General features: G+C 44.3%; 3 non-coding genes across 3 annotated transcripts in view; all 3 read right to left on the bottom strand.

The window, feature by feature from the left end:
• The window catches only part of LOC119630957 (large subunit ribosomal RNA), a 4,118-nt gene extending 2,555 nt beyond the window's left edge, over positions 1-1,563 (bottom strand). The window contains exon 1 of the ribosomal RNA XR_005246546.1: positions 1-1,563. This exon is cut by the window's left edge and continues 2,555 nt beyond it. This is a non-coding gene — a ribosomal RNA (large subunit ribosomal RNA).
• An 849-nt stretch (positions 1,564-2,412) lies between these two features.
• LOC119631079 (5.8S ribosomal RNA) lies at positions 2,413-2,569 on the bottom strand. Its single transcript, XR_005246505.1, has one exon. It is a non-coding gene; the product is annotated as a 5.8S ribosomal RNA (ribosomal RNA).
• A 763-nt stretch (positions 2,570-3,332) lies between these two features.
• On the bottom strand, positions 3,333-5,240 carry LOC119631080 (small subunit ribosomal RNA). Its single transcript, XR_005246550.1, has one exon. It is a non-coding gene; the product is annotated as a small subunit ribosomal RNA (ribosomal RNA).
• Positions 5,241-7,500: the final 2,260 nt, after the last annotated feature.

Genomic DNA, 7,500 nt, shown 5'->3' with positions numbered 1-7,500 from the left:
GGTGTCCCATGAGCGTTTTTTAGGCGCCTTAACACTACGTTTGGTTCATCCCACAGCGCCAGTTCTGCTTACCAAAATTGGCCCACTTGGCACCGTCATCAGATCTCCGGCTTCATCGTTCGAGTAAGCCGGAGTTCTCACCCATTTAAAGTTTGAGAATAGGTTGAGGTCGTTTCGGCCCCAATGCCTCTAATCATTCGCTTTACCGGATGAGACTGTTTTAAAATTTTATATCGACGCCAGCTATCCTGAGGGAAACTTCGGACGGAACCAGCTACTAGATGGTTCGATTAGTCTTTCGCCCCTATACCCAGTTCCGACGATCGATTTGCACGTCAGAATCGCTACGGTCCTCCATCAGGGTTTCCCCTGACTTCGACCTGACCAGGCATAGTTCACCATCTTTCGGGTCCCAGCATTTGTGCTCAGAGCGCGCCTTCATTCACTGATTGGAAACGAGACGCCTCGGGAGTGCGAAAATCACGAACGTAGCTCGATAATTTCATCCTCCCTGAGCGAACGTCGAGCGTTCGCCTTCACTTTCGTTACGCCTTTCAGTTTAATGTTAAAAATTTATAAAACTCAATGACTCGCACACATGCTAGACTCCTTGGTCCGTGTTTCAAGACGGGTCCTGCGAGTGCCCGAAACTGTATCATCGCAGACGTTCAAACAAACACGCACTAGTCCGAGACTGCACGGCTGCGACAACAGACGCGTCGCACTCGCGTCCGCACTAAGGCAGGAAACGAGAAAATACGACGTTGACTTGCGTCGGGCCGGACGCGTATGAGAAAATTTTTTTTAGGAATTTTCAACGCGTGCGTGATTAGTTTAATGATACCGTCCGAATGCGTGGATCGGAACGATACGCGGTCCGAACGTGTTCTAAACGAATAAAACTCGTACGGTCTCCCGCGCGATCGTCTTAAATCCACGACGAACGGGTCGCGATGCATTACTAAGAGAGAAGTGCACGTCTTCTCGGGACGTTAAACGTTCACGTACCGTGCCGACGGAGAACGAACGCACGAAACGAACGTTCCGTCAACATCTGAACGCACGTAAACGTACGCCCGAGAGAAAACGATGAATCTCTCCGTTCGTTCATTCGAGTTTCGCAGGTTTACCCCTGAACGGTTTCACGTACTCTTGAACTCTCTCTTCAAAGTTCTTTTCAACTTTCCCTCACGGTACTTGTTCGCTATCGGTCTCGCGGTCATATTTAGCCTTAGATGGAGTTTACCACCCGCTTAGGGCTGCACTCTCAAGCAACCCGACTCTAAGGAGCGTCCCTCTCGCCGCGACCCTCCGTCGCTACGGGCCTGGCACCCTCTACGGGAAAACGGCCCCGTTCAAGACGAACTTGGACAGGAGTCGTCGCGACGAGAAAGCGGAACCTCCCGAACACCACATCTCCCGTTATCGATTAAAACAACGGGATTCAGTGCTGGGCTATATTCCTGTTCGCTCGCCGCTACTAAGGAAATCCTGGTTAGTTTCTTTTCCTCCGCTTACTAATATGCTTAAATTCGGCGGGTGATCCTCCCTGATCTGAGGCCAACGATATAAAAATAAATTTGAGGCAAACTCGATATCCGTCAGCGTCCATCGCAAAATCCTCCCACCCCTCTCCTCTCCTCACGCACGTCCTCCTTTCCTCTCCTCCCACCACCATTTTCTCTATTCCCAAGCATCAATCTCTTCTTTCTTCTCCTCACAAAAAATTTTGTAATGAGATTTCAATCAGAGACGAAAACGAGAGAGCCGAGAGCGAGTGAGCGAGAGCGAGCGAACGAGAGCGCTAGCGAGTCAGAGTGAGAGATGGAGAGGCGCGAGGTCGCAATTCGGACGTCGAGTCCGCCTACACACGTTTTCCTATTGTTAATCATTCGTCTGTCCCGGTCATTAGTAGTTTTTCGTCGTCGCCGTTACGTTAAGTAAATTCAACGATCGATGTGTGTGCAAGCGAAAAATCGTTAGATTATTTTATTGAATTTATTCGCGATTACAAATAATTCATTAAAATTCTTCATCACAACGTTTCGCTTCGCACCGTCGTCGTCGTCGATATTAAATAACGATTAATACAACGTCAACAACAGAATAACGAAACCAAGACGACAAAAATTCATATACACGAGAACTCGCTACGCGCACGCTAAACATAACGCGCGCGCCAGAGAGGTTCGACGTGATTATGAAAATTTTGAAATAACAATAAAACATTTTTAGATCCGTCGGAGAGACGAGCTAGCGAAACGCGATTCGTAATCGTAGTCTTCGGTCAGATTTTAATTAAATAAAACAACACGTAACGACGAGTACGAACGCGTAACGCGGAACGCGTCAACGCGACGGATCACGAGCGCGGCACGAGCCACGCAATGTGATTAATGTTTTTTATGCAGCCGGCCCTCAGACAGGAGTGGTCCTGGATGTGTCTCCACGGACCGCAATGTGCGTTCGAAATGTCGATGTTCAAATGTGTCCTGCAGTTCACACTATGACGCGCAGTTAACTGCGTTCTTCATCGACCCGCGAGCCAAGTGATCCACCGTCCAGGGTAATGATTTTCGTTTTTTCTGTAATGTTTAAATAAAAATAAAAAATTTCTTTTTTTTTTTTTCTTGTCGAAAAAAAAAACAATAAATAAATAAAATGTATTCTATGTTAATTTACGAAACCGTCAACGACGACGAGAGAGACACGAGCGAGCGCTCCCGCAAGAACGCGCGCACGCGACTCTCCGTGACGTTTGGACGTGTACGCGACGTTTCGACGTTTTCGCCGTGTGCGCGCGCGCGTTTCGCATTTTATACATAAATATTATAATATTCGAAATTTCGAATCTCAAAATATATAATAATAAACATATAAAACACGGTGGTGCAACGCACGCACACACACGTTAAGAAAACTAAAACGTCTGTGAGTTTTTCTTTCGATCACCGCGTTCTCGCTCTCGAGCGCACTAGTGTCACGACGGCAATCGAATCGACACGACGACACACACACACACAACTACTGCATCACACACACACACACACACACACCACAAACACAGAACAACACTGTAATTTCGGTGTCAGTAATGGTATTTTGTAGTGCGCGTATAGTTTTATGCGTGTGCTGCCGTGCGCGTGCAGTACGCAGCAGTATTAGATATATAATGTCAGCAGTCAGATTCAATATCGTCGCGACAAACGCGCGCGAGAGCGTGAGAAATCGGATAAACGATAAAAATTAAGAACGATCGAATGTATGCATGCGTATATATATATAAATAAATAAATAAAATATTTACATATCACACACAATACAACACACGTTAATGATCCTTCCGCAGGTTCCCCTACGGAAACCTTGTTACGACTTTTACTTCCTCTAAATGATCAAGTTTGGTCAACTTCCCAACAACGCCGACGGCCGTGAAGCCACCGCGTGTCGGTCCGAAGACCTCACTAAATCATTCAATCGGTAGTAGCGACGGGCGGTGTGTACAAAGGGCAGGGACGTAATCAACGCGAGCTTATGACTCGCGCTTACTAGGAATTCCTCGTTTATGGGGGATAATTGCAAACCCCAATCCCCAGCACGAAGGAGTTTCAGCGGGTTGCCCGGGCCTCTAGGCCAGGGAGAACATGCTGATTCCTTCAGTGTAGCGCGCGTGCGGCCCAGGACATCTAAGGGCATCACAGACCTGTTATTGCTCAATCTCGTGCGGCTCGAAGACGCCGGTCCCTCTAAGAAGAATTTTAATACGTCGTCAGTGAGTTGCGCGACACGAGGCCGCGCACACCTAAATAACGACGCCTATTTAGCAGGCTAGAGTCTCGTTCGTTACCGGAATTAACCAGACAAATCGCTCCACCAACTAAGAACGGCCATGCACCACCACCCACCGAATCAAGAAAGAGCTGTTAATCTGTCAATCCTTCCGGTGTCCGGGCCTGGTGAGATTTCCCGTGTTGAGTCAAATTAAGCCGCAGGCTCCACTCCTGGTGGTGCCCTTCCGTCAATTCCTTTAAGTTTCAGCTTTGCAACCATACTCCCCCCGGAGTCCAAAATCTTTGGTTTCCCGGAAGCTGCCCGCCGAGCCATTGTAGTAACGTCGGCGGATCGCTAGATGACATATTTACGGTTAGAACTAGGGCGGTATCTAATCGCCTTCGAACCTCTAACTTTCGTTCTTGATTGATGAAAACACCTTTGGCAAATGCTTTCGCTGATGTTCGTCTTGCGACGATCCAAGAATTTCACCTCTAACGTCGCAATACGAATGCCCCCAGTTATCCCTATTAATCATTACCTCGGAGTTCTGAAAACCAACAAAATAGAACCGAGATCATATTCTATTATTCCATGCACGAAATATTCAAGCAGCATTTTTAGCCCGCTTTGAGCACTCTAATTTGTTCAAAGTAAAATTGTCGGCCCACCTCGACACTCACCGAAGAGCACCGCGATAGGATTTTGATATTGAACCGGCGTTTTTTAGAACGCCGGCTCACCGACGATATGCTCCGCAAACGTGTCAGTATCACCGCGGATGCGGTGCACCGACAGCGCGGCGCACAAATGCAACTACGAGCTTTTTAACCGCAACAATTTTAGTATACGCTATTGGAGCTGGAATTACCGCGGCTGCTGGCACCAGACTTGCCCTCCAATTGTTCCTCGTTAAAATATTTAAAGTGTACTCATTCCGATTACGAGGCCTCGTAAGAGTCCCGTATCGTTATTTTTCGTCACTACCTCCCCGTGCCGGGAGTGGGTAATTTGCGCGCCTGCTGCCTTCCTTGGATGTGGTAGCCGTTTCTCAGGCTCCCTCTCCGGAATCGAACCCTGATTCCCCGTTACCCGTGACAACCATGGTAGTCGCAGAAACTACCATCGAAAGTTGATAAGGCAGACATTTGAAAGATGCGTCGCCGGTACTTGACCATGCGATCTGCAAAAGTTATCCAGATTCATCAAAATTAACGACTTCGGACGCGAGGCCCTCCGTCGATTGGTTTTGATCTAATAAAAGCACTCATCCCATCACTGGTCAGAGTTCTGATTGCATGTATTAGCTCTAGAATTACCACAGTTATCCAAGTAACTGAGTAAGATCTAAGGAACCAAAACTGATATATTGAGCCATTCGCGGTATCGCCTTAATACGGCTTGCACTGAGACATGCATGGCTTAATCTTTGAGACAAGCATATAACTACTGGCAGGATCAACCAGGGAGCTCTCTTTTTCGTTAGCTCGAAAACTAAAACGTCGCACCGCATCGGGCGTAAAAACGCTCGTACGGCGTGATCGTGTTTAGGTATTATAATAGTATTTATATAATAAACAACTCTCGTTGTTTACTAATAAATAATATCATTAAATATATAAAAATCCATATCCTAGAAAATTTAATTTTTAAGGAAAAGGATAATTATACAAAATCGGTCCACCGAGATTTCGCATAAACCGTTCACGTTAAAACATATAATGTTTAAATAAAAACACCATATGAAATATTATAATTCGTTTTAACGAATAAAATTTCAAAATCGCGCACGGAACGTACAGAATGACGTAAACGACTGAACGAACAGGTGCATTCGTCCGTTTGATTGTTTCATTCTGAAATTAGAAATGAACTAACCGAACGAACATGCCGTCGCATGAGTTACGCATATGTCTCACACGGTGTTACGGCGACCGCAGCGTTTCGGTTAATCTATAATAAATATATTATATTATTATTATTATTAAACACGAAACACACGCAACGCGCAAAACCAATGAACATATGAAAAATTTTAAAATTTCCAGGACCAAAAAATTTATGCGTCCAATCACAAAAGTCTCCTCCTCTCCTCAATGTATATATGTCAAGCTTCTGACCGGACAAGATATATATGAGAGATGGATAGATACTTCAGATCGCATGACGCAGGTCCGACGCTGATCAAATATATAATATATAACTTTATAATGTGTTCGTTTAAAAACGAGAGAGAAAAACTGAAAATGTAATCCAAAAAACAACAAACATCAATCAAATCTTCCTCTCTCGCCTCGCGCACCAACTAAGGCACGCCCGAACATCAAACGCGACACGCGCTCAAACCACACATGTGATGCGGGCCGTGCGCGTTCGCATGCATACATACGTAGGATCGTCGTCCGCGGTGAAGTCTGTTGAGCCGTGGATTTTAAATTTTAATTTAGACAGAATATAGTTTATTATTATTATTATTATTATTATTATTAGTATTAGTATTATTATTAATTATGTATATTTATTTTAAATGTTATTAATTAAAATATAATTTTTTTTAAAAGATTTTTATTACGACTAAGTCTCGTCGGCCAGGTCTAAATATTTTATTAATTTGTCCTTTTCTGCCTTCACGAGGTGAAGGTACATCACGCCTTGATGATGATGATGATGATGATGATGATGATGATGATGATATTGATAAATTTTCATATCCACCACGTAGAAGGTTATCATTATGACATCTTATTATGTACGTAGGTACATTAACATTAATAACTCCTCCTGAACTGAGAACTGACTCCAGAGCGAGAAGAAGAAACCTCCTCACGTAGCGCGCAGTACCTATCGTGGATAATAATAACTACTACATAACTAACTGCCTTCTGTATCAGGACCCCTAACCCAGTTAGCTAGCTAGCTGGCTGGCTGGCTGGCTGGCTGGCTGGCTGGCTGGCTGGCTGGCTGGCTGGCTGGCTGGCTGGCTGGCTGGCTGGCTGGCTGGCTGGCTGGCTGGCTGGCTGGCTGGTACCTACTACCGACACAACTATTGGAATAATTATTTTTAAATCAATCAATCAATCGATAAAAATCAATAATGGCGGTAGTCTAGTGGGCCAGGTCTAAATATTATATTAAATTGTCCTTTTCTGCCTTCACGAGGTTCTTTCTTTCTTTCTTTGTTTCTTTCTCGTCATGAAGAATGGTGATATCAACCAACACTGCGCGACGCGCAGACCGATCTATCATCAAAATATCAGGCTCATTGGCAACAAAATACTTAAATAACAATAACAATAACAATAATATAAATTATTATAAACTTAGTAAATATCAAATATCACCCCTTAAAAGTAGAACTAACACGACTCTGGAATACACACAAAGAAACTTATTCCCAATAGTAACAGGCGTAGTAGCAAAAAGTATACATAGATACATTAACAAATCGGAAGCAAACATAAACATAGGCACACATAATACAAAAACAAGCACCCATATACACACATGCACAATAATAAGTATAGTTTTGGGTAATACAGTCTTCATAAATTCTGGTTGATATTGGTATCGGTATTGGTATTGGTATTGGTATTGGTATTGGTATTGGTATTGGTAAGGTAACTTAAGGTAAGGTAAGGTAAGGTAAGGTAAGGTAAGGTAAGGTAAGGTAAGGTAAGGTAAGGTAAGGTAAGGTAAGGTAAGGTAAGGTAAGGTAAGGTAAGGTAAGGT

The sequence above is a fragment of the Bombyx mori genome, chromosome 11 (assembly GCF_030269925.1).
Source record: "Bombyx mori chromosome 11, ASM3026992v2".
Taxonomy (NCBI): Eukaryota; Metazoa; Arthropoda; class Insecta; order Lepidoptera; family Bombycidae; genus Bombyx; species Bombyx mori.
The sequence above is the reverse complement of the archived record's forward strand: the minus strand, read 5'-3'. Positions and strand labels throughout refer to the sequence as shown.